We start from the raw sequence: 27,816 nt of genomic DNA on the forward strand, positions 1-27,816 counted from the left end.
AAGCCCAGGGATGAGCTGGTGGGAAAGTTCTAGAGGGCATTAGAGGAGAGCTTGGCCTCTCATTTGCTAATTGGCACTTATTGAAGTTAAGTTCCTACACTCTGACAGAGACTGGGAGGAAGAGATGCTATTGCATTTCAAAGAAATGGCTCTCAGATCCTTGGCAAAGACCCTTTGGGGTTGTAAAATATTTTACAACTGGTAAGAGACTTGAGAGAAGATTTATATCTCAGAGGCTAAGAAATAATTTACAATTGTGTTTTCTAAAGTAAATAGTACAAGAAAAATGGAGGGCAGGGGCCTATAACCAGGAAGAAACATGTCTAAGTTTTGTCAAAATGAATGTAATCGGTAAGATTTTTCTTGAGCAGGAGAGAACACCCATGAGAGGGAAGCTGTCTGAGGTCACCTTTGTTTTGGGAATCAGAGAAGGATTCCGTAGTCCTGGACTGCCATGTATTAATAGTGGTACTGTGTTTTTCAATTTCTTATCACTGTGGCCCAAATACCTAAACAACAACTTAGAGAAGGAAACATTTATATTGGTTCACGGTTTCAGTCCATGGTTGGCTAACTCTATTACAGAACCATGGTGGAAGGTCATGGCAGAGAAAAGCCACTCAGTTTATGGCAGCCAGGAAGGAGAGATAGAGATAGAGATAGAGAGAGAGAGAGAGAGAGAGAGAGAGAGAGAGAGAGAGAGAGGTAAATTTCAGAGTGTCAGCTCAATAATAGAAAACATGCAATAATAGAGAGAAGCCAACTCAAAGTAAAATCCCCAAGGGTATACCCCCAGTAATGTACTACCTCTAGCCATGTCAACATGCCTACAATTGCTACCCAGTAGTCTATTCAAATTATTAATCCATCAAATGAATTGATTCACTGAAAAGATTACAGCTCTTATGATCCAATCCTTGCCTAAAACTTTACTTCTGAACCTTACTGAAATGGGAACCAGGCTTTTGACATATAGTATTTGGGAGCACATTCTAGATCCAAATCATAAGAGGTTATTAATTATGGTTGCTGTCATTAAATTTCACATTTTATTTCAATGGCTGCATAGGACAATGACAGCTACACCTTATCAATTATATCTGTCTTGGGTCATGTGAAAGCAGACTCTGGGAAGTTGACCATAGGACAGAAATTTGTGTGCAGGAAATTTAGTGGGTGTATTCTCAGAGTTAAACCCTGTCAGGGAGCAAATAACGCAGAGATGGGCAAAAGGAGAATTTGAGATACAATGAATCATGACAAAAATCTCAGTCAACCCTGTGGGCGCTTTTGAGCTGGAAGGCCGTGCAGAGTTGTCCTTTCTGGGGACGAAGTACTCAGGCTTTGCTCACTTGATAAACCATGGGATTTGAGTTCCACCCTGAAAGGGGAAGGGCTTTAGATGAGACAGATTTCTTCAGCTGAGGAGAATCACTGGGAGGAAGAATTCAACTGCAAAGTGTCAACTGCCACCACTCCTAGCAAGTGAAGAAATGTGTCGGTCTTAGAATGGGAGAACACAAATTCCATGCCACTGTGCCTGCTCCTATCCCCCAGCTCCAATACCACCTCTGAGAAACACTGTCCCTGATATCCAGCCTAAAGCATCCCAGTCAGACTCTCAGTATCATAACTATAAATTTGTAAGTTTTACGTTGATAATCTCCAGACACTATCCTGCTTATTTTTGTAAATATTTGCTATCTCTCTCTTTTAATCTAGAAAGGAACTGCCACATTTATTCCTATGTTCCCAAAACTTAATGTGGTTTATGATTTACAGAAAGCAGTAACATTTGCCAAATACAAATGCCTTAGATGCTTTATGTGTACTAATAATTAGAAAGGTCTGAGTGAAACTTCTGACCTTATTTCAGAGGAAGCTCATCTTTGAAAAGCTCTTTCTATAGGGAATCCTTTTCCCTTAGGGCACTAATTTTTAGGAATTGTTTTCCCCCTCTGTGGCACTTACAACAATTCTTAGGATTTAATTAGTGTTCTTTAGAGTTTTGTTGAATTAATAAAATAATGAATGAAATAATAATCACTTTTAACTCTGACCATTGGAACCATTCATAACCATCCACAAAATGAATCTAAAACTCCTTTATAAATTAGCTAATTATTCCCTGAAGCTCCTGGCTAGTTCCTGTTTAATTTCTCCAAGACAACACCTCTGAGGTTCTTCTAGTCATTTCTTAGATAAATAGTTTTCAAACTCCTTCAATACCCTAGTCTTTCTTTAGGGCTAAAATCAAGGTGCTCTAGAAACTTACTCAAGAATTATTGATTTATGTTTTTCTTTCACAACTAAGGGAGAGAGAGGTTCTTTGAAAACAGAGAGACTTTGCCAGATTGTTATTCTCTAATCTCCACACTTCCTATTTCAGAACTTTGTAATAATGCACGCCATTGGTGCTCAATAAGTGTTTAAAATGAAGATGTTGACAATTTCAACACTGGTAAAGTCACTAAGCAGATTAAGTTTCTATGACTATATCACTTCTCCTTTCCTTCTTTTTTGCGGTCATATTATTTTTCTCTATGTGACTTATCTTAACAAAAAGTTCTCCTCCTCTCACTATCTAATTAAGGATTTCTAATAATTACACTAGTGTCAGGAGACATCCTATGCCTTAGGTTATCCTTTGTCCACAAATCTTTCAATTTTACAGTGAATAATAGGATCTATAAGATAAAATAGAAGAATCAGTGGACAAAGAGGGTATATGGGAGGGCAATACCATGAATGTGCGCAAATAGGTGGAAATAAAACTAAAGAACATAGGCTGCAGAAAGAATCTATAGCTTAATTATTAATACTCTGCATATTTAATGCAAATGGCCTCATTCCAACAGCTCTGGAAATAATTTGCACAATTCATTAGTCCATAAAAATCTACTATTTACCAGCTGTGTGTGTTGCCATAATTACCACTGAAATGTTTTTTTCCTAGTCCTTCCTCTTTGTCTACGTATTAGTCCACACTGTGTAGCAGAAATTGGGTTTAGTACCAGATATTGAATTGTAGATAAGTCAGGCATAATCTGAACTTCTGAGGTTTTATTCTAACATGGAAAATAGATAGTAAACACAAGGCTACATGATCTATTAAACAGAATGGTGATTGATGTTTCTGGTTAACCCCAGGCATATATTGTCTTGGCATACTATCAATTCATCATTTATTGAGTGCCTACCTATGCCCCATACTTTGGATGGTGGCTTATTAAATTCATATAACACCCTTAGCAAGTGACTATTAGCTTACCCATTTTATAGACAATAATCTGATTTTTTAGAATGTAATAAATAATATTGATATAATCTAACATACATTGATTTTTTATGATGCAGCATATCCTTATATACACTACTTCAGTCACTTTCATATTCATCCTATAAACATGAAAAAACCTAGAGAAATAAGGTACTTTTCCAAATTTACACTAACAATTCTTAAGAAAGGCAGGATATGAGTGTGCTAAAAATAGTTGTAAAATCTGGGACTTGGACAGGGAGAGTCACAGGTTCAGGATCATATAATTGGTAAACAAAAGAAGATGACAACCTAGCTTGTTTGATTGTAAAATACAGGTCTTTGCTACTGAACATGGAGGATTTATTTCATTAAATTGGGTCCTGAGGGTATCTTGATTTGGGACATGAATACACCTAAATTTTTTCAGGACAAAGCCAGCCTTGCCCCTCAAGCAAAAGAGGAAATAGGCATTGCTGCACTCTGCCCAGTCACTCCTACCCACGGGATAGCCTTCCCTTCCTTTTCTGCCAATCCTTCTGCCTCTCTTCTCTCCAAGCCCTTTGCAAAATTGCCCTCTTCTGCCAAACCTTCACCCATTAAGCTGCAAGGCTGATGCACTCTCCCTACTCTGCATCCCCCAGGACTTACCAACTCTAGGGCACTGCATTAAGCTGCTTCCATTTATGAGCTGCTCTGAGAAGGTTACTCAGTCATTTTCATGTGTGCATGCTCTTTCTTCTCATTTCAGCTTTATGTCCCTGCAAGATAGGAAGAGAGCTCTTTATGGTTTTTGCTGTGTCCTCCACAGAGCCTGATTCAATGCCCAGAGGGGTTAATTAAGATACCCACCTATCTACCCTGAAAATATTGATGCAAACTATAAGGTGAAGGGCAGAAGACAGAGGGACAAAATGAGTACTTAACAGATTTTGATCTTGTGGAAAGAATGAAAACAAAGGAAAAGAAAGAAAGAAAATTATTTTTAGACAGAACATAAGGTAGAAAATGTGGCATTACTGGGAAGAGTCAGATGACATCCCAGAAGTGTGTATCTTTTCTGTGTACAGGTAGGGGAGATGTCAAATCCTGGTGAAGATAGCATCTGCATTGAACTTTAAAGAGTGATAGTTATATGGCACTTAGAAAAGGGAGGATATTGAAATGGAGAGAACAAGAGAAACCATGGCCCTGATGGGGAAATCGTAGTCAGATCTTAGGAAGAGAGGATGCTCTCTTCATCTGGGTCACTGGAGACAACAATGTGTGCAGGGGAGAGATAATGCTTGAAAGGGAAGTGGAGTCTGGATAGGGGAGCTCTTGAATAGCATGACTTGCAGTTCAGAATTTAATCTGCAAACAATGGGGAACCACAGGAGTTCTCAGTGTCAAAGAGACAGGATCAGGAATGTGATTTGGGGGAATTCAATGACTTTATTGTTGACAGTAGATCAAGGGGTGCATATTGCAGGCAGAGAAACTAGCTATGAAGCAGTTCTTATGATCAGAAAGAAAGAACAAAGGTCTGGACTGGGGTGAAGTTGGTATGAAGGCTCCACAGAGGTCATATGCACGGGGTTGACCAGATGTTCTTACATGGGGGCAAGGGAGAACGGAGAATAAATGAATGCAGGGACAAAACCTTTAATATGGAGACTGAGAGTAGAAGGACTAACATTTAGTAGGTGCTTATTCTGTTCCAGGAATTGGGCTAATTACGTGATACATGCCTAGCTCATTGAATCTTCACACAGCAGTTTTGAAGTGGGCAGAAGCTATGAAGGTAGATACTACTATAAGCCTCATTTAATAGTGATAATAGCAAAGACAAGCACAAGGGAAAGTACAATTTGGAAGTTCAAGTGCACTTAGCTAGTAAGAGACACAGCTGCGATTATGAACCCATAAGTTTTGTTGGTTCAGCCCACCTGCTTCACCATAAGGCTCTGATGTTGTTTTAAACAGAGAAACGATAAACACAAGACCATAGTGAATGTGCTGTGAGTAAAGGTAAAGTACAGAAGTAGCCCAAGAAACATCACCAGAATGTGCAGAGCATGAAGTAAACTCAACCAGGAAAACGTGGTGAGAAAAAGTTCCCTTTACTGAAAGCTAACCTCTATGCCAGCACTGTACAATGTCTTTAGATGCTTTTTTTTTTTTTTTTTTTTTAGAATTGGGTCTATCTATAATATGAGGTAGATGTTACTATTGTTAAGCCCTTTTTTGCAAATGAAGACCAGGGTCAGAGTGAGTGAGTAACTTGCTTAAGATCGCACAGCTCCTACACAAGAAATCCAAGGATTGAGCCTAGGCTTTATGTCAAAGCTAATGTCCCTAACCATTATACACACTGTGCCCAATGTATCAAGTATCAAAAAGGAGGAGGACTCAGTAATGGTAATTTATAAGGTCACTAAAAGGTAATGTTGCTCTCCTAATTTATTCTCCTCTCTATGACATTTTGAAGATACATGGGTGCACTGATGCGCGTACCATAATGACAGGTATATGCTATAATTTTTCCAGACAAAGAAATGGGCATTCTTTAAAGGAACAGTAGTAGTAGAGCAGTGAGACTGGAAGCCAACGAGCAGTTGGGTGAGAAAAAAAAAAATTAAAAATTGGCGTTAAGTAGAAAAAATCAAGGATAAATTGACTTTTTCAAAAATTTGCAGACGTAAGTACCTAAAGAGGAAGTCTGGGCCTGCCTGACTATGAGCAGGGCTGGTACATGGACACACAGTGGGCTCTCAACAAATATCTACCAACTTGCTGGCAGGGACCAGGAAAGAGGCTGCTTTGTTTGTTACTTTGCTCATTTTTGTAAGGCAGAGGGATAGTGAGCACATATGTAGGCAGAGGGGAAAGACCCAGAAGAAAGAAAAAGAAAGATAGAGAGTGGAAAATAGAATAAAGGGTTGGAGAGTTTCAAGTATCCAAGAAAAAAAAATGTGTTTCATAAAAGATAAAAGTAATGTCTTTTCTTAAGAAAAAATGAAATGCTTGGAGAGGTACATGCATGAGGAAGATGGCTATGTAGTAGGACATGTCCAGGTCCCTTGACAAGGATTGGCTGACCACAGTAAGCATCAAGTCACCCTGGGGAAGTATGAATTGTACATGTGCTGGGTTCCAAGCAGCTGAGCAAACACCCTCAGTTAAGCTGGGTACTTCTTTAAAGAGGTAAAAGGTAAATCAAACACAGTGATTATTTCAGCTTAAGAAGCCTGCAGGAGGGCAAGGTCCCAGGATCAGACTTAGGAGGATCAGACTTAGGATGCCTGAACTACTTCCCAGTCGCATCACTGATGGATTGAGAAGACATTGAATGAGACAGTTTTGCTCTCAAAGCCTCAGTTTCCCAATCTGTCCAAAGGGAAACTGAACCAGTTCTGTGGTTTCCATGTGCCAATAGGTTCATACTGGACCATGATGAAATAACTTTTATTTATTTACTTTAATGATAATGACAATGATGTAGCAAAAAGTACATATAAGATAGTGTGCAGGTTGCTGAATTTTCTCATAAGGAATTGATGTAGCACTAGCAATGCCCTGGAATCGTTTCCTCCCTTGTCCCCTCTAGATACCCCCATCTACCCCTTGAGGATATCTCACTACATTGACTTCTATTAGCAGAGAGTCACGTCACCTGTTCACATCTTTTCTTTTTTATTTTTATGAAAACATTTATTCAAAGAAGATATACACATAATCAAAAAGCACATTAAAAATGTTCAACATCAGTAGTCAGCAGAGAAATGCAAATCAAAACTACAAGTAGGTGCTACTTCAACCTCCCTAACATAGCTAAAAAGAAAGACAAGACAGTAACAATTGTAAACAAGGATGTGGAAAAGTTGATTTCTCTTAAATTGCTAGTGAGATTTTGACATAGTACAGCTGCTTTTGAAAATCATTTGGCAGTCCCTCCATATGTTAAATTCACAGTAATGTTTTTATTAAACCACATATCTATCAATTCCAACTCTTTTTACAAATCTTCATTCCAGCATAGATTCCTCCATGTGGTCCTTATCTGTTTATGTGCCTGTCTTCCTCTGGTGTATGAACTTCTTGAGGTATTTGTCTCTGTTGTCCTGAGGTCTGGAATACCACCTGGCACATTTCTAAGAGTAAATAAATAAATAAATAGAATCTTAAATACAGAAAACTGAACAAAAGGATATCTTTTCATTGAAAGATTTTATGATATCAAGACACAAAAAGTTGTCTTAGATTTAAACCTTAAATACTTTCATATTTGAATTCCAATTACCTGTGGGAAACAATGCTACAATGAGTAAATATTTGCCTTCTGAAATTGAGCTGATAACCCAATTCCCAAGTGTTTCAGGATAAGCTGAATTTCCTCAAGAAGACCAATAAATTATTTTTGCTGTGTGGAATACTTTTGCATAATTAACCAGCTATATGGGAGAACCTGAAAATTTTTCCTTGGAATATCTGGCTTTAGTTGTTAGTAAAGCCAAGCTATTTTAAGAGTTAAATCATGAATCTGTTGTGATGGGAATTAGAACCTGCAATGAATAAATTTTGCTCAGATTTTCTTTTTTCCCATTTTTTCACATCTTTTCTTTATGATGATTTTGAGTCTGGCTTCTCTCACTGAGCATTAATTTCATGCATTTTATTCACATTGGCGAGTATGATGAAGATTCAATAATACAGGCTTTAAAAATTAGGAAAAAAAGATATTCATTTTAAAGCTAAACTTACAAAAAATAAATGGTTATCCTTTCATTTGACATCATGTTCTTCCATCTTATTGATGATAAAATATTCTTTACTTCTTGAAGATCATTGTTAATTGCTGGGAATTTGTTTTTTTATTTTTTTTTTTTCAGTTTAATGTGTTAGCTTAGCAAGTCCAACTCTAAATCTTAACATTCCAAAAAAAAAATGTCACTAGGACTTAAAAATCCCCAAGCTTAGGTTCCATGGGTGCTGGAAGCTTTGTAAGTTTCTAGGCTCTGATTTAAAAGCTATTTTCAGATCCTGCGTAGTGATTAAATTAAGTTGCAATTGTCAACTCATGTAGGTAGATTCTCAGAGGTGCCCACAAAACCCACAATTAACAAATATTGATATTTCTGGAAAGGGAGGGACTCTTTTAGGGGTGGCTTGTCATCCACATCCATAAATAGCAAACAGTATCAATTCCCTCCAGTCTTATCAGAAACCCTTAGGATTTCTAAAAAGTGTGCACTAGAATTGGACAGGTAATCCCTAGGAGACAAGAGACATGGAAATCGAACAGGTGGTTGCCTTATATACAATGCTCAGGAGAATTCTGGAAAAAGGCTAACAGTCCTGAAAGGAAGCCTCATCACAAGAAAAGACTTCAAAGAAAATGTAGGTGCTCTTACCAGTCACTGAACCAACAAAATGATCAGGAAAACAGGATAAAATCAATCATTTTAATGATGGTTGGAGCAGCATGCATTATTGCAAAGAGAAATCATACACAAGCTCATACACACAAAGACAAAGAAAAGAGAAAAAGTGGGCCAGAACGTGCAGCTCTTGAGGAATATTTGTCTAGCTGAAGTGATGGGGATGGAACCTCCTATCCCTGTCAATTCACAAGAGGGGCTTCCTGCTGGCAGAATTCAGAATGTGCTTTCCCAAGGAACTCAATTTCATATTCAGTCTCTTTCCTTGAGGAAAGTCATTATAGCACAATTCTACTTTTAAACAGTTTGAGGCTGTTTTGAATTAATAGCTGCAAAAGATGCAGCGACCAAATCATTGTAAATAGATGATTATCCTTTTACAACTGGTAAGAGATGCAGTGTAAATGCAGCTTTTCCAAAGCCTGTGTTGTTTAAGGCTACACACACACACACACACACACACGCGCACACACACACGTTTTGCTTTTAAATTTGCTTCCAGAAGGGAATAGTGGTTATTTTCCCACTGGCTAGCATGCAACAACTCTCTTTCCCGGTTTCCATAGCATCTCCATCTCCTGTTTTGATGAATTCTCCAAGGTGAAAGTCCTGGGCAGAAGGCAAGTCCAAGCCCTCTTCACAACCTACTCCTTGTGAGAGCCAAAGGAAGCCACAGATTTTTTTCTCTTCCACTTTCTGGAAAAGCTCAAATGTGGTTTGAAGACATATTCTTAATCAAAATGAATATTGGATCAAATAAGACTTTGAATCTTCATCAAATTTTTCTAAGAGTAAAGGAATGTATAAAAGTAAGAGGTACACAAATAATAATGTCTTTTTGGTAGAATTTTATCTGTGATTCCTGCTGTTCCTAGTCGTAGCTTATGATAACTTACAATATATATTTTTAAAACAATATCTCTTTTCTACCGTTAAAAAGTACATAAACACATACTTTTTAAATAAATCATGTATTGCTTTTCATTATTATTTTCAGCTTTATTGGGGTATAGCTGACTTGCCACATTTTGCACTTTGAATGTGTACAATGTATAATTGTACACATTCAAAGTGTAAAATGTGATTTTTTTATGCTGAAGCCTGAACCCAAGGTCGCTTAACTATTTGAGCCACATCCCCAGTCCTTTATATTCTATTTTGATACAGGGTCTCACTAAGTTGCTAAGGGTAAAATTGCTAAGGCTGCCCTCAAAGTTGTGATCCTCCTGTCTCACCCAGCCTCTAGAGCTGCTGGGATTATGGGCATCTGCCCCTATACTTGCCTAAAATATGTTATTTTGATATTCATTAATCTTACCACAAAAATGGTAACTCTGTAAAGTGAAAGGTATATTAACTAGCTTGATTGTATATTTCATTTTTTTTAGTGCATATACACAAATTTTTTTTCTGGCTTGTACACAAGCACAGTTGGCCTGTATTGAGTCATATAACCACATATGCACCCAGTACATCTTAATTTTTCAAAGCAAAGAGCATATTTTCCTTTATATATTTCTATTTCATGAATGACATAAATAAAATGTTTGACAAATCAGTCAGTTGCCCCTGCCTGACATTGCCCAGAGGCAAGAGAAAGAGTTAGGCAACTTCACACCCCCACCCTGCAAAGCTAAGCATGATGCCTTCTGAAAGACAGAGGCATCTTAAAATCTAGAGTGAGAGGATTTCAAATAAGGTAGTTTTGATATTGAAATACAAGAACAGAAATAATTGTGCTGTGTTTCTGCTTCAGGAGATGCAATCCACAATGCCCTTATTTCATTTCTCCAACCACAGAGGTAATCCGCTTTTAATTAATTAACATTGTCTTCACATGGCAATGAGGGGAGTGACTTCTAATTATCATTGGCTCTACTCACACACACTTGTCCTATCATCCCATGCGACAGTGTAAAGGGTGAATTCCAGGAGCAGGAAGGCAGTGCAGGCCATCTACTTACTCATAGGACATTTCATGCACTGGTGGCCAAAGACGCCACTGTGGGTGTTATGTTTCCTCCCTGTCATCAGACGTTGACACTTGTGTGCCTCAAACTACATTCCATAACCCCTGAGGAATCCTTAAGGCTCTGAATTTGATTGCATGTGGCTGTGATCACAGCTTTTCCTTTTATAACAGAAACACAGATGTTCTTCCTTCCACCAACACATCAGCTCATCTGTAGAGTCAGAATCCGAAAATGGCCAATGCCCAACTGAGGAAGGCTTCAACTGGAGGCAAGCAGAGAAACCTATGGAGTCAGGCTGACAGGTGCTAAGTTCTAGCTTAGCCATTCGGTACGTATACAACTTTCTATGAAGCACAAGCACTGAATTTCTCTACAACTGAAAATGTCACAAAGAGAGCTACTAGTGGTACCCACATCACAGGCCTGCTGTGAGGCATTAAATGAAATAATTGATGTGTGCCTTTAGTAAAAAGCCTGGCATATAAAACGTGGCAGATTCATGGTCACTTGTGTTCTTCTTTAACATATGAACTTTCTAGAGACCTTTATGTCCATGTTTACAGTAGTCTCAATGGACCCTAAGGGCCTTGATGCATTTGTCCCTCATTTATTATATGAAGATGGTGCAGATGACCACCTCTCATACCAAATTCTCTTTAAATGAGGTTCCATGGTGATGAGCTGCACTGATCCATCCACATTCTTCCCAACCTGGTTGCTACGGAGTCTGGCGCTGAAGAGGGGTAAGCAGTGGTACTGTGACTCTCCTGGGAAAGGAAAGAGAGCACAGAATGACCATTGAATGGCATTAGCATTGACAGAGACAGAGAAATCAGGAAGAGTAGTGTGAACAGCAGAGGTGTATACTTGTGCTCTTTGCTGGTGGTCACTTCAGAGAAGTCCACTGGAAGGGGGAATGCTCCATCAAGGGAGAGGAGAATAGACTTCTATCATTTAGTAGCGGGCAAACCTGAACATTTAGGCAAATGTACTAGCAATACCCAGTTCCAAAGAGAGGCATTCAAGACTGGAAAATAGCAAGATAATAAAATAGCTAGGCATGGTGGTGCACACCTGAAATCCCAGTAGTTCGGGAGGCTGAAATAGGAGGATCGCTAGTTCAAAGCCAGCCTCAGCAAAAGTGAGGCACTAAGCAACTCAGTGAGACCCTGTCTATAATAAAATATAGAAAAGGGCTGGGGATGTGGCTCAGGGGTTGATTGTCCTCGAGTTCAATCCCTGGTACCTCCCAAAATAAAAATAATAAAATGGAAGGGAAAGGTGGAAATTGAAACTGACCTCTTTATGTAGTTGTTTGCTGTATCTCATTTTTCCTAATTTTCATCATATCTTACAAGGTGAAAATTAACCACCCTTTACTTAAGGATGAAATTGACATTCAGAGTAAAGAGCCTAGCAAAATCAGGTTGGCATTTCACAGGAAAGGCCAGAACTTGGGTTAAGGTTTTTGTGACTCCCAAACTCATGCTCTCTCCAAACTACCTGGTCAGTACCACTGACCTCCCAGTGAACCATGAAGGGTTCACTTGGTAGGAAACCAAAGCTGGATTTAAGATGGAAGGTCATTCGGTAGCTTTGGCTGAGGCCTTTTTAACAAAGCAAAGACATTTTCCTAGTCATGGGCATCCCTTGGTAGAAAGAAGATTCCGAATGAGCTCATCATTCAGCTAGAGCAGGCTGATTCCTCTGAACCAATAATTTCTCCCTTTAGGGCTTTCACCATGGAAGGCACAAGCATGATCCCTGTGTTGTGCCATCAATTCTGTAATACTTTGGTGACTCCTCATTGTAGTGGCCCTCAGAGGATATGAAAGGTGCTTAGAGAACCTTGCTTTATTTACTTCTGTTTAAAGATGAGTACGATTTCTACGAAAGAAAGAAAAATTGCAGGTGAAAGTTATTTGGAGCCAAGTATTGGCTCAACCTGTGTTCTCCTTTTTTTGGTCCAATAACAATGAAATAACAGTATTAATTTTCTTGCAATGTCTGTAAACTTCCATTTAAAATTTAAACACAAAATACTAACCTCGTTTACCTCATTCTACTAAAAACTATAAAATATTGATATAGGGAATAAAATATTAATCTGTGTCTGGTATACAGACCCCGACAAAACATAACATGCAAAACACACAACAAGTAATTTTAATTGTAGTATTTAAAGTCTCCCTGACTATTGCCATAATTGTTGTATTTAAACTCTTCTTGGCTGTCTCATATCACTTATATGCAGCACAATTAAACACTACCCCAGTTTAGCATTAAGAGATCCTGGGGGGCATAGTTTACCCCTCAAACTGTAAATGTGGAAGAAAGCCTTATTTGTGAAGGCTTTGCCATTGTGGTGTTTAGGCAAACTGGAAACTCTCATGAGAGTCCCACACTGCTCCTGTCACTAAGGAAAATAAGGATAGCACTGATCTGCTTCAATGGAGAGGTCCACTGGCCAGTTACAGGTGCCTCTGACCTCAGTGAGCCTGACTGAGACTCTGATGCCATAATATACCAAGCTGCAATCTTTGCATCTACAGCCACTCAAGTCCCAAGGAGCTGCACCCAGTTGCACTCACAGGTCACTGGTATCCTAAAGATTTTTAACAAAATTTTCCACAATAACCAGAAATTTAGCACTATAGCATATTTGAATTAAAGATGCATCTTTGAATTCATGGAATATAAAAGTCACTGCCTGCCATATGGTGATTATTATGCCATTGTAAAGAAGCTTTCTATAGATAGCTTCTAGAAAAAGCAAGGAGATACCATTATCAAAGCACGTTAGATTCAATGAGATGAGATGTATATAGCTAACACTCACTGATCATGTTCATTGGGCTGGTGTGTCAGGTATCTATTGCCACATTAATGCTGTGTGATCAACAACATAAAATATCATTGTTATACAACAGTCAACATTTCTTACATTTTATGAGTTTATAGGGTGATTGAGCAATTACACTGATCTAAGCTGGGCTCAGGTAGGCTCATTTTGTGTCTGCCCTCAGCTACTCTGCTACAAATACAAGGTTGTTAAATGTTTCTGCCTGTCTTGGTTAGGCTCCCTCCTATTTGGAAGTTGTCAGGATGTCAGCTAATTGAATAAAACACCTTTACTATCTTCTCATGCCAAGGTTTAGGCATGTTAACCTATACTCACACTGATGGTAGCAAATTTCCAAGAAAAGGTGAACATATCATGCAAGTGATTTTTGAAGCTTTTGCATGAATATGAGTTAATATTTTATTGGCCAAACATTTTATTGGCCTGAGCCCAGAGTGAGCTTTACAGATAAAATAGAAAAAATACCAGTTTTTCCTCTTCGTACTCTCGCTGCAATATTTTAACACTGAGCTGGAGATGGAAATCTGCCGACATTCAGCCTACCCCTGAACCTTACCTGCCTATCGTCTATGGTCTTACAGAATATGCATGTGATTTAATTTGTATCCTTTCACCTTTAAATACCATTGGAGTTAAGAACAATAAAGCACAGCCTTGAGAAAAGTCAAACACACCTTCCTCTCAAATGCAGCCATGTTCCGCAAAGCAAAACATACTAGAGATATTGAGAAAAATTCCTTCCAATTGCTCATAGAAGATCTTCTTGGGAATTCTGTAACCTCTCCCCAGGGAACTGAAAACATACCAACTGATGAGGAGCACCAATGATAAAATCATGTTCAACACTGGTGATTATAATCTTGATTCCCCTTAAATATTGGGTCATGGTTTCCCACAGTTTCTGGGTCAATCTAATGAAGGATGACAGATAATACTTGTTGAAAATAAGCAAAATGGCACTGTTCATGCCACTCAGGAACTAATTGCCAGTCTTGTACCTATAGCTTTAAAAGGATCAAGGAGTGAGCCAAAGAAATAGGGCCTACTCATCTGATTTTGTTACTTTAGCCATGTGGCCATTTAAACCCAAAATAGATGAATAAATAAATAAATAAAGTTTAAAATTATTTGTAGAAAAGTGTGGAAGAACATTTCTTGTATGCCACATTTTTCCTGAATCATCCCCTTGAGATCTTGCATATTACAATTTTATTGTGATCTTCAGTCTTCAAGAGGTCATCTCACCTAGTTTATATTTCTTTGATTTAAATGCTAACTAGTAGAGAAAAAAAGCCCCAATAGGAAAAAAAAATTTAGAGAAGCAGGGTACCTAGACATTTTTGCTTCTCGTGCTTAAACAATTAAATAAGAGTTTGCTCTAAGGTCGCCTTGGGTAATGACAGGCTTAACAGTCTGGTGAACAAATAGCGCAGTTGCTGTCACACTTGAGTTGCAGTCTCTTTAAATTCCAAATCAGCTGCAATTCACAGCTCACATTTCCTGAGCAGGTGGGAAAGGAGGGGCCATATCACAGAGACAACAGTCTAAGTCCCAAAAGGAAGGCTTCTAGACTTTTAAAGGGGGTGTTGAACAAGTGATAAGTTGTTCTTCCTAAATATTTGAGGAGGATCCTCCTTTAAAGTCTAGACTTATAAAATAAATGAGGTGAGTGCGCAAGTATAAATCAAAATTATTCTTAAAATGATCTCTAGTGTACCAAAATGTATACTGCTAATGTGAAACATCACTTCAAGCTTCCCTGGCTTGTTTACAAATATAACCTGAGAATTAGCAGAGTGTTAAAGTACTACTCTGCTATTTAATTATAACACCACCCATAAGGCCCATATAAACCCCAAGAGCCAAACAGGTACCTCTGCCTTATGAAGTAAACAAACACTTTCGGAATGTAGCAAGGGTTTCCCTCTGATTGAAGGAGATGGCTTATTCTTGGCTCACCCTGCTACCTTGGCCCTGCCCTTGTGACTTCTGACAGTCATTTGCTTTTTGACCTTATGACCTACTTTAGTCTGCCTTTGAAATTTTTGTCTTTTTGGCTTGTCTTCCTGTTTGAATCAGTTTCTGCCTTGTGCTGACCACCTGCCCTGGTTGTAATTCATGGTTCTGTTCTTATTTGGAACCTACCTATTCCAGCAGCCCCGGTCTATGTCAATCATTCTACCCCCTCTTCAGTGCTTGAATGCTTTACTGAATAAGGTTTCAAAATGTGCAACCCTCTGTATTTGACTGACATGGAATTCTGGGAGTGACCAACAGCTTTTGTGGAAGGCTTATAGGCCATAGCATGACTTGATATGGAGTATCTTCTAGGGTAATGGCACCTCTGTCTTCTTCCATTGGAGAACTGGGCACATGATAAAGAAACCTGTCTCTCATTTCCTTGATATTTTAGAAAAATGAAGGAAAAAAATCCGATATTTTCACAGGCCACTGACCCAGAGATCCATCTGCACTTTTTTGTGGGGGGCAAAACTTCCATGGAGAATTGACCAAATTGTGTTGTGGCTAAGTCACCTATATATCTCTTACTTATATCTATATCTCTCATCCTATAATCCAATAGCCCCTCAATTCTTAAGAAACAAAGAACAGGAATGCCTTTTGCACATAGAAAAAAGAAAATAGAAGCTACTGTTCTTCTTTTTTTTTTTTTTTAATCTCCGGCTTTATTGAGTTATAATTGACAAATAGAATTGTATATATTTAAAGTGCACAATGTGATGATTTGATACACATAAATGTTATGAAGTCATTAGCGTAATCAAGTTAATTAGCTAATTACCACATCTATCACCTCACAGAGTTAACTTTTTCTTTTTTGTTAAGAATGCTTAATCTATCCTTATAGAAAATTAATCCCAAGCATGAAATACAGCACTATTAAATACAATCACCATGGTGTACATTAGAACTTTAAATGTGTTTATCTTATTACTAAAGTATGTAACCTTTGACCAACATCTCAACATTTTCCTCAACCTTTGGCAATTACCATTCTATTCTGAGTGTATTGCAGTTGTTACTTTAAATTTCACATGAGAGTGATACCATACACCATTTTTCCTTTCTCTGTCTAGCTTTTTTCATTAGCAATAATGCCCTCCGTGCTCATCTATGTTGTTAAAAATGGCAGGATTTCCTTCTCTCTTATGGCTGAATAATATTGTATTGTCTGTGTGCATGCATTTATTTATACACACACACATCATCAGAGTTTTGTCCTGAAAAGGTTTATGTCAAATATGTTTTCTTCACCCATTAAGATGATTGTATGGTTTTCATCATTCATTCTAGACATGTGGAATATCACACTTATGTGCATATATTAAACCATCCTTTCATTCCCCAAAATAAATACCGCTTGATCATGGTGTTTGGCCCTTTTCATAATACTGATATTACTAACTTCAGATCTGTTAATATTTGCTTAATATATTTAGATGCTCCACTGCTGGTTGCATATATAACTACAATTATTATACCCTCTTATTACCTGACCCCTTTTCCATTCCTTACTACCTTCTTTTTTTGTTAATTTTTTATTTACATTTTACTTAGTCTAAACATATCTATCCCTATTATCTTTTGGTTTCTAATTTGTCTGGAGTCTTTTCACATACCCTCCCTTTTCGCTTATGTTTTTATTTAAGTCTGAAGTATGTGTCTTGTAGGAAGCATATATTGAATCTTTTCTTTTTCTCTATTTAATGTTTGTTCAGCCATCCTAGTCTTTGCATTATAGAATTTCACCTATTCACATTCAAAGCAATTAAGGACAGAAAGGTCAGAACTTGCTACTTACCACTTTGTTTTTGTTTGAGGACTGTTTTGTAGTTTCTTTGTTCCTTCTTTCTCCTTTCTTCCTTCCTTGCTCTTCACTCTTACTTATCATAGTCAACCATGATGAGGATCCGCCCACCCGACATGGGTACCACTACCAAAACCAGGGAGTCATCTTGGTAGCTATGATCCACCTTTTTTAATGACACATGAAGAACATGACTATCTTCCTTTGTGAGTTGATGTTTTTCTTCGGTGGTTATGTTTTCATTCTTTTTTCTTTATCTTTGTGGATCTACTGTACATTTTTGCTGTGGTTATTGCCCTATAATAGCTTTTATCCCGCTAAGTTTCAGAACATACAAAAATCATACACTTTTAGCCACCCCATATTTGATGCGTTAAAGTCACAACTCAGATCTTTGATGTATTTTCTATCCATTAACAAATTATTATAGCTATAAGTATTTACAATACTTGTATTTTAATCTTTATACAAAAGTGATTTATATACTACCAATATAGAATTAAATATTCTGAAATGCATTATATATTTACCAGAATTTTATACTTACATATATTTTCACATGACTAAATAGAATCCTTTCACTTCCACTTTAAGAACTCACTCTAACATTTCTTGTAAGGCAGGTTTACTGGTGATGAACTTCCTCACCTTTTGTTTATCTGGGAATATCATTATCTTGCCTCCATTTGTGAAGGGCAATCTTGTTAAACATGGTATTCTTGGCTTGCAGAATTTTTTTTTCTTTCAGGACATCGAATACATCATCCCACTCTCTCCTAGCCTGCAACGTTTGTGCTGAGAAATTCACTGACAGATTATGGTGGTTCCATTCTATGAGCAGAGTGTCTTGTCTCTTTTTGAGAAGCTGATTTTGATTTTGAGTGGCCAAAAACTTTTCGATTCAGGATGTCCACAGTTCTGAATTTTAAATATATGAACTATAGATAAGGTTGGCCATCACTACCCTTTCCTCCTAATCTGCATGGCTTCTCTCATCCCTGGTATATCAAAAGATCAATCTCGATAATCATTTTTCTTTGTATTTGAACCAAAGTTAGTAGTTAAAAGGTCCTGGCCTTCCTAGTTATTAAAGTTATATCGTGGGAAAGGAGGAGTGTTAGAGTCTGTAAACAAGTCAAAATAACACCTGGCATTTTGCCAGGGGAATGTTAAAGTTCGTAAACAAGTCTGGATGGTGCCTGGCAAAATGCCAGAGGGAGTGGTTTGAGAAGTAACAAAAACAAGCCATTAAGTGTGGAGATTCCTTATTGGTTGACTGATGTATCTAGTTTATGCTAATTAGATAAGCTGTGTGGAATGTATAAATACTGCTCCTGTCCTGCAATAAAGGGCTCCTACTCCTGCTGTATCAACATACACAAGTTATTTGTCCCCCCCCCCCCACCCCCCCCCGGTTATTTTGCTGCAGCCGGACTGCGGCAGAGGAGCAAAATGCTTCACTCTTACTTATCATAGTCAACCACGAGGAGGATCTGCCCACCCGATATGGGTACCTCACTACCAAAACCAGGGAGTCATCTTGGTAGCTCTCATCCACCTTTTTTAATGGACACATGAAGAACATAACTAGAATTGATTATGTTTACAGAGTAGAGAGGATACTGCCACTCTTAACAGTAACCCTGGGGTACTGATCTGATCATTGAAGGTGGAACCTTTGTGCCACCAGGGTGATGTGCTTATAAATAAGTGGATCCAAATTATGTCAATACGAGGCACACGTGGAATATTTTGATTTCTGCTCTGGGTTCAAGTGCATTAAAAGCTTTCTTCCTCACACAGAGGGATAGTAATTTCCAAGAAAATTCTGAATATCAGAGGAAAAGGTTGTTCCAGCCCTGGGTGGGCCTTTTGAATCTGTAAAAGGGACAAACCAAAGAAGTCTTGTTTGTCACAGACATCACCAATATGATACTGTAAGCTTGAATTTGGGAAGTACAATTCACACACACACATGCACATCAACCTGTGTTTTCAACTTTCCAGCTCCAACAGGATTGGACACACTTGCCCTAGTGACTCTAATTTAAGAAAAGAAAAGAAAAAAAAAGGGTGAAGGGGTTACTTTAACACTTGGGAAAAAAATATTTTGTGATGGGAACCTACAGGCATTACCTTTTCTCATATTTCCACTCTTCAAAGAAAATAGCCTTGGTGTTCCTAAAAACTGAACCCAAAGTGGGGATTACAATCGGGGATTCATTAAGTAAATTATGGTGCATTCATTCAACAAAATATTATGATGCAACCATTATGATAATACTTACGAAAAGACAACATAATGCTCAGTACCAGGTTAGCACCTAGAACCACATGGACTGCCAGTTTCAACAATTGCATATAAATACATATACTGAAACATGATCCAGATACAAGGCATAAAATACAGTCTTATTTATATTTTTACAAATAGTTGAGTTACAAATGACTTTCATTTTGTTACTTAGAAGCTTTCAAGTTCTCTTCTAAAATTGTATTCATCTTTTTTTTTTGTTTAGAATTAAAAAAAAAATAAATGAAGGTCATAAGAAGGAGAAATCACTTCCAAATAAAATAAAATAATCCAAGTTTAAGACACCTGCTCTTCCATTCATGGCAGTAGAATTCATGCCTCTGGGGGATCATCAGAACAAAGCAACAAGAACACTTGGAAATGTTTAGAAATACCTGATGCTGTTTTATAACTCAACTCAGATCAGAATCTCCAAAGGTGGAGCCAGCAAAGGAGCTGAGTGATTATGTTAAAAAAAAAATGTAATGGCATTTACAGAATTATTCAATGTCGTGATTAAATTAGGTTAATGGATCCAGAGGTAACACAGATACCAACAGGTAATAGTAACTAGAGGGTATAGAGTTCATCTTACCACAATAAAGAACTTCCTACCAATCAGAACTCCTGAGGGAGTTAGCTCACAGCCAGGTCAGTTTCAGTCTGAAGTTGCAGGATCATTTGTCTGTGAGGCTGGTGAGGGGTGAGTGCGAGCATAAGGTAAAGGCCATATCAGATGATATACAAGCTTCCCACCTAGCCCTGAGACCCTGAGGTTCCAAAATTAAAGTTGAGATTTTATTTGAGCAAGAATGCACAGTAGGCATGTAAATGAGAAAATTTGGGCTTAGAGATTATGTGAATGTTTACTGTCACACAATTAGACACTGGCAAAACAACTGATTTTGAAACTAATGATATGAGGGTTGAGCCTTTATACACACACACACACACACACACACATACATGAAGCCAGAATATGAACAACTTTTACAATGATTCAGGAAGACAGACCCCTGAATGACAGATAGGAAGCAATCATGGTGACTTACCGTTAATCATGCCTTTGTGACAAGTCTACACTTTTCAGGGACTATATTCATATTTCATCTGATACCACAATTTTATAAGAGACAGGGTTACAACCAAGACCACAGGCCAATCCTACATTTTCTCCACTGAGACTTACTTTGAGTTCCCCCAGAGGGCTTAGAAAAGCCCCATACAGTTTCCCGTTGGTCAACTGGCTCTGAGGCTGGGGTGGGTACTCAAATAAAAGAGAAAGCCCATGGACTTCCACTTGGTTGAAGAAAATATTGGTTCCCTGAGTAAGAAGATAAGTGTCTTGTAGAAAAGCAGGGAGCCTCTGCCACTGGTTTTCCCAGAAAACCTTGTGCTCCCAGCTCTGTCCCTCTTAAGGAGTATGTGGAATTTCTCTACCTGTGAAATCCAGGGTCAAAGAAGGGGCTTGGGAGGGGAGGTTTGTCCATCCTTAGTTTCTGGCAGTTTGGCTCTGAATTATAGTTGTTGCTGCTGATGCTTCTCAGTTCTGCATGGAGAAATCAGGGGTGGGAGAAGGGAGAGAGAAAAGGTAAAATAAAGATGGGTGAATTAGTTATTTTCTTGGGAGAGCTGTTGAATCATTAACACTGTATAAGCAGGACCCTGAGCATTCCAGTTTTGATGACTGGCGATTTCCTTAGAGTGAAGGAAAGAAAGCCATAAAAATCATTCCAATTACCATTTATTAAGCAACTATCCTGTGTCAGGCATTCTCCTAAGAGCATTTTTCTATATTGATTCATATCAGTCTCTGGAATATCTCAGGAAGTGGTTCTTACTATTACGTTCTTTTAAGATGAGGAAACACAGTGTCAGTAACTTGCCCAAGGTTACCTACCGTGTAGTCAGTGGTAGAACTGAGAATTAAGCTGGGGCTGTCCCACTCAGGGCCCATGCGTCCCTAGACAGTAGTATTATCCCTACGGCCCAGGGGAAGAAATTATGCTCTAAAAAGGTCAGAATTGACACAACTAATGAAGAGAAAATCAGAACAAACACCCCAGTCTCCTGGATCAGGTCCAATGCCCAAACCTAAAAAAGAACATCCTGGAATAGAACAGTGTCCCCAGTGTCACTTGCATTTTATGAAACTCCCTGGTTCAAAGAAACTTCCTGAACAAACTTCAGTAGAAAAGACTGACAGACAGATTGAGCCAAACAGAGACTGAGAATTCACAGGGCACCCAGAAAGAGCGAAGCCCTCCCTGTGCTGAATGCTCTCCTTGCATGAATTCCTCACAAACGACCCGGGTATTGACTCTAACCTCATCTCAGATCCCAGAGCCAGTTAAAGCAGAAGCGGGATATGAAGCTTGTCTCCCCCTGACTCAGTTCAGGACTCACTGCCTCACATCACACTTCAACTCACCAAATCAAGAGTTCTTCACACAGCATAATGGCTAACACCATTTAAATTTATCCTAAGTCACTTTGACCTTAATAGAACACTGTTAAAATGTTCTCAAATATCTTAGCCTTTAATAACTAATTAAGTGGTGCTCATAAACTAGATAAGGCTGACCCTGTTGTAATGAGCTGCTTTATTTTCCCTCATATAATTTTACTGATTACTTTTCACTGAAGTAATGTCTGTCTTCAGGAACCAAGTTTCCTTTTGTAAGTTTTGGCTTCCATGTTACCATTTCCTAGACTAAGAGATCCAAACTCAAACCCAGGTCGAATGGGTGACAGGAAGATTTTCACAAAGAAGAAAAGAGACTACTTTTAATCAAAATGAGCTTAAGAAGACAGAAAGGGAGAAAGAATATGTATCCCACTTGCAGCCAGCACAGCAGGAATGAACTCAGGCAGCCACAAGTACTTACTAAATTGCTTACTTACCAGGGACACTTTCAGTGAAGATCTGAAATCAGATCATGAGGAAGACTTTAACCTCAAGTCAGGGTAAAACAGGGGTCTGTGTTCAAAAGAAATGGGTTTGAACTAGAACTTAATTCTTCATAATACAGTGGTACCAGAATTCACTGAGTAGGGACCCCAGGGATACAGAAGTGCCAACTCTTGGAACAACTTCACCACACATCTGGAAACAGAATCTGATACCTCCTAAGATGATGCTACTATCCATCCTGCCAATACCTGCGTAGCCTCAATACTTTCGGTAATATGTCGTGTCTATGAATAGCCACCCACTGATTCAATCAAAAGTTTTACTTTCTATAGTTTCTTAAACTGGTTTTGCAATTAGGTTAATGAAATTAAGAATTTCCAATAGGAATGGGACATTAAGTCACCACAGCAAGGCATCAGTCAATCACTACCAATCAGTCACACATTCTATATGCTCTTTACACACCACTTTTGCACCCTGTACTGTCTCTCATATCAAGGCCCAGGAGGAATCTCAGATCCTCACCTCAGATACTTGCATGAAGGATAACTTTGAGGGAAGAAAGTTGCAAGAGAAGAAAATTGGCAATGAAGGGACATCCTTCATCTCTCATTCATTTTTAATTCATTCCAAATTGAACAAATGACCTTTATTTCATAGGAGTCCTAGGATATTTGTTAGGAAAGGAGATGAATGGATAGTTTATTAGGTTAGGACAGAAGACTATGAATTATTCCCCTGATTTTATTTTTTAACATGAAAAAGAAAACCCTTGTTATGAAGCTAATACGTACATCTTACAGTCTTTTAGGAGAACTTGATCATATTAGGATATTTCAATAAAGGCTGGAAAAGCATCAGAAACAATTTCAGTGATAACAGACAAGGACGCTATAACTGGCTAATCTCACCTAGAACTCTGGTTGTTTGCCTTGAAGAATTTCATTTAAGTTTTACAGCAGAATTGATTCATGTTTTTCTTAACCACCTACACTAATAATATATATCTTACTCAGGAGGCATTGGTCAGAAGAAGGAAGGGATCAGGAGTGGCGTTCATCTCTGTGCTGCCATGAACTAGGAAGGAGTTTATAATAATGAACAACAGTGGGGTCACCAACGGGGGGGATGGTTCTGCTCAAGACAATGCTGGCCATGTTCCTGACCTACAGCTTCTTCCTCAGGGAGAAGTCATGGCACAAGTCCTTGCTTTTGCTCAGAATGACTTATAGGGGAACATATGGGATTTGCATTTGACACCTAGGATCAACACTGTAAGAAACTATATGGAATTTTTACTTAGCACGGAGGCCTCAATCAAGCAACAGAAGCCTCACTTATTAGAAGCTTTTTGTACAGTCATCATTAATTGAAAATCCAACAATAAGTCCACAGGCAAGATGCCTTATGCTGAACCTTTATGTCCCCACAAAATTTGAATATTGAAACCCAGCCCCTAATGTGATGGAGTTTGGAGGTGGAGACTTCAGCAGGTGACTGGAGATTATTAGTGCCCTTATAAATGAATTATCAGAGAGCTCAGCCATCCTCTTCTACCATAAGAGGACACAGAAATAGGATGTGTGCCTATGAACTAGAAAGCAGGCTCTCACCATGTACCAAATCTGCCAGTACCTTGTTTTAGATTTCACAGTCTCCAGAACTATGAAAAAATATATTCCTATTGTGTATAAGCCACCCAGTCTATGGTACTTTGTTATAGCACCACCAACTGACTTAAAATACCAGAAGGCACTGTACTGTCAAGATCAAGTGCCAACAATCTAAAGTCATGTGCACAAGTTCACAGACATAAACACATACACACAATATCTCAGTGGTACTGGGGCTCCATAAGCCTTGCAAGTACAAATGGAGGTAGAGAACGGTACAGCAGAGCAGCATTTCCTCCTCCTTACTGGGAACCACAAATTCTGCATCTCTAACTTTCATAATACACATTTGTATAATTGTCATGGTCAGAATTGTGGGTATTTATCCTTCTTGACTCTTCCTATCATCCTTCTTAGGTTCCCAAGGATATACATCCTAAAATCTGTATCAAATCTATTTTAACCTATATTCACCCATCTCTATATTTACCATGCTAATTCTAGCCATCAAAATTCCTTGCCTGTGCCTGTCATCCCACTGGGTAAGGAGGCTGAGGCAGGAGAATTTTGAGTTCAAAGCCAGCCTCAGCAACTTATTGAGACCCTGTTTCTAAATAAAATATAAAAATGGCTAGGGATGTGGCTCAGTGGTTGAGTGCCCCTGAGTTCAATCCTCAGTACCAAAACAACAACAACAACAACAAAATTCTTGCCTGAGTTATCCCCCTAACTCTTCTCCTTGTCTCCAAGATAGGAGGTCTGTCTGTCTGTAGTTTGCTCCACATTCATCTACTGATTTTTAATAAAGACATGACTATCAAAACCCCATATTTGCATGTAGAACAAACATTTGAGATGTTTTAATAGTTTTATAACGTAGAGCAAAAGACAAACAATTCAAATCAGCACAAATATAAAAGGCATAGTTAAAAAAGGTGTCCTCCTGATTTAGGCCATTTAGGGGTCATTGAACTTTCCTATAAAGGGACAGTCTGGAAATACTTTGTAGGACAAGTGATCACTATTACAATTACCAAAATCAACTATTTAGGACAGAAACATCCAAAGACAATAGGAAAAGCAAATGCTTGATTGTGTTCCACTAAAAACTCATTTAGAAAAAAGCAGGTGGAAAAAACACACATCTGTTCCACACATAGTTTGCCTGTCCCTGTACTAGATCATTAGTCTCACGTTCTAAAAAGCAAATGTGTCCAAGTCTTTGACACCGTCATATCTCCTCATCAGCATGGACTCCAAGGCATACTCTGCCAGAAATGAAATGACCAACCCCAGTTTGATGTCCAGATGAGCTTTTAAATGCTCAAAGTCACTGGATACCTAAAGCACAGGATCATCTTAATATGAGAACCTTGGTCTTTGTGGGCTGACCTAGAAATCTAACTACTAGTGTAAATTCTGTTTAAAAGGCAAAATATATTATGATAAAAAATAAAAAATGAAATACCACTTTTTGTAAAGTCAGGAGCCACTGTACAAACTTTTGCAAAGGAAATGTGGTGATTGCTGGTTAGCCCTGGAATCTGGTGCACATCTCATAAGGCCTTGACGGTGATAGGGCACCTAAGAACAAAAAATTCAGAATTCATGTCAAATCATTAAAAATGCTTATTAGTATATTAGGAAAGATTCTAATGAATAAAGAATAAGCTTTGCTCTTGAACTTTTTTAAAACATTGATGAATTTCAAGTTTTGCATTGCTATGCTGTTCCTTTGTCTTTAACTCCTGATTCTCTTTGCACATATGAACCCATGTTCCTGATTCAGACTTGTCTCTTTCTGTCTCCTCCTTTCTCCATATCTCTATCTTACTTCTCCTTCTGTCTCCCTTTGTTCTAAATTTCCTTCCATTGAAGTAAAAGACCATTTAGTGTCTCACCTCCATTACTGAGCAAGTGCTTGCCTTCCTATGCATACATAGTATGTGTGTCTGTGTGTGTGCATGAATTTTATGGACAGACACATAAATATCAAGGTCAACCTAGTGTCTGAGACTCAAATTGAATTATATACATATGTATTGTTTTTTTTTTTCATTTTGTTTTTTGAAAGTATAGGGACTAGGATGTCTAAGAACTGTGCCTAGTTTTACTGGTACAATTACCTTCAAACCTATCTCTTCTCTAATTTAAAAATCTAATGAAGAAATGCTTGAAAACACTTGCTATTACACATTCAAAAGAAGAAAAAAAGCGGCTTTCTTGCCTTTGCCTTAAAAATTATCTACAAAGACTTGTAATTAGAGGGATTATTTTTTTGTCAAATTCAGTTGCCTTGAATTAAGTATAATAAAGATAAGTTCACTATTATTTTTAATTTCAGATTTCTGAAATTATATACACATTATAATACACATTGTCCATGATCCTAAAAGAAATGTCATAAAATACAATTTGATTTATAATCAAAATGCTCATTGATAATCGATAATGTTTTAGCTCCATTTTCCAGATTTACTTCACGTCTTCCATTTTTTGTTTAGAAAAATATAAATGAATTCAATAAAAAGTTTACTAAGCTCCTATTATGTACCAGATGCCCAATTAAATATTTGATATACACTAGGCAACTCAATAAATATGTTTCTGCCACCATGGATTTATAATCTTACTATATTTGAAATTTATGTTTTCAATTTTTTGTTTGCCAAATACATTTTCCTAGCTGCATAAGCTGAGATATTATACAAAATATATAACTAATAATATGTAATATGTAATTATATAAATATTTAATGGGTATATAATATTCTCTCATATTTATGTACAAAGTCACAGGTTTTATTTCCTTTTGTGCAATAAAAAAGTAAAGAAAAACAATAAAAAGTTATTAAAAATTTAGTATTTGTCCTGAACAAATATGACAAAATAGAGGCCTGGAGCTGCCAAATTATTTTCATGAAGTTACAGAGCTCATAAAGAATGAAGCAATATTTCATTCCCAAGGCACCTGTTTCCAGAGTCTTTGCTATTAATCATTACATTATAGTTTGAAGACTGCACTGTTTTTTTCCTCATAATGCATATAGTTTTATGTGGTTAACCAGGAAGTATGGTTCCCTGAAACTCATTCCCATTATGGGAAATACAACGCAAAGTGACTATTTCCAGAGGAAGGGCCCTTTCTCCGGAAAGGTCAGTCTCTTCTTCTTCAGCAGTGTCTCTCCACCACTTGCTTGGGAGGATTTCACCCTGCTGCATTCACATACTCCTTCAAGAAGTGACTGAAAGCAGTGAACTTCAACTTTAAAAAAATGCTCATGTGCTCATGATGTGCAGGCAATCCCAGGAGGTTCAGACTCCGAAGCCTTCAAAGGAACCCTCTGGGAAAAGTTTTTCCCTCTTTCCAGTGTTCATAAAGATCATCTGAGGGGTATTAAAGAATGAGTATTCCTGTTCACACCCCTGCCCCCTCCAACAAAATACTAATTCTGAAGTCTTAATTTACCTAAATTCAAATGTAGGTAACTCAGGGTCTTACCTCAATGCTAGCCCATTAGAAAGTCTATGGCTACCCAGCTCAAAATCTCTCCAACTGCTCAGCAAAATACAGAGCAAGTCAGGTGAGAACTGAGGACAATACTTCCAAAGCACAGTTACAAATCCTTCTTTAATGAGTGTGGTAAGAAGT

General features: G+C 38.0%; 2 long non-coding RNA genes across 4 annotated transcripts in view; both read right to left on the minus strand.

Annotated features, from left to right (window-relative positions):
• The window catches only part of LOC124096189 (uncharacterized), a 104,247-nt gene extending 98,567 nt beyond the window's left edge, over positions 1-5,680 (minus strand). For both annotated transcript variants that reach the window (XR_009227323.1, XR_009227324.1), the window contains exon 1: positions 3,911-5,680. This is a non-coding gene — a long non-coding RNA (uncharacterized LOC124096189). The remainder of the gene's footprint in view (positions 1-3,910) is intronic.
• Positions 5,681-6,917: 1,237 nt separating this feature from the next.
• LOC124096190 (uncharacterized) lies at positions 6,918-25,620 on the minus strand. Of its 2 annotated transcripts, none has more exons than XR_009227326.1 (3): positions 23,077-25,620; positions 11,299-21,186; positions 6,918-7,392 (listed from the first exon to the last, which is right to left on the minus strand). It is a non-coding gene; the product is annotated as an uncharacterized LOC124096190 (long non-coding RNA). The 2 variants fall into 2 exon arrangements; XR_009227325.1 differs by having other exon boundaries at positions 22,542-25,620.
• Positions 25,621-27,816: the final 2,196 nt, after the last annotated feature.

Source organism: Marmota monax, unplaced genomic scaffold, assembly GCF_021218885.2.
Source record: "Marmota monax isolate L192 unplaced genomic scaffold, Marmota_monax_Labrador192_F-V1.1 WCK01_AAM20220418_F8-fsc00004, whole genome shotgun sequence".
In the NCBI taxonomy this organism is placed as follows: domain Eukaryota; kingdom Metazoa; phylum Chordata; class Mammalia; order Rodentia; family Sciuridae; genus Marmota; species Marmota monax.